This window comes from Galeopterus variegatus, unplaced genomic scaffold (assembly GCF_000696425.1).
Source record: "Galeopterus variegatus unplaced genomic scaffold, G_variegatus-3.0.2 Scaffold5906, whole genome shotgun sequence".
NCBI lineage: Eukaryota > Metazoa > Chordata > Mammalia > Dermoptera > Cynocephalidae > Galeopterus > Galeopterus variegatus.
Genome location: NW_007732017.1, coordinates 100,319 through 100,825, shown reverse-complemented (window position 1 = coordinate 100,825; position 507 = coordinate 100,319).

Below are 507 nucleotides of genomic sequence, written 5' to 3'. Positions count from 1 at the left end.
GTTTCAGGGTGTATATTAAAATCCTTAATCCATTTTGAGTTGATTTTAGTATATGGTGAGACGTATGGGTCTAGTTTCTTTCTCCTGCATATGGATATCCAGTTATCCCACACCATTTGCTGAAGAGGCAGTCCCTACCACAGTGAATAGGCTTGGTGCCTTTGTCAAAGATCAGATGGCAGTAAGTATGTGGGTTGATCTCTGGATTCTCTATTCTATTCCATTGATCAGTGTGTCTGTTTTTATGCCAGTACCATACTGTTTTGGTTATTATAGCTTTGTAGTATAGTTTAAAGTCAGGTAGTGTTATGCTTCCAGCTGTATTTTTTTTTGCTCAGCCTTGCTTTGGCTATGCGTGGTCTTTTGTTATTCCATACTTAATGTCTGGAGAGTTCTTTCCATTTCTGAGAAAAATGTCATGGGAATTTTGATGGGGATCGCATTGAATTTGTATATCACTTTGGGTCGTATGGACATTTTCACTATGTTGATTCTTCCAATACAAGA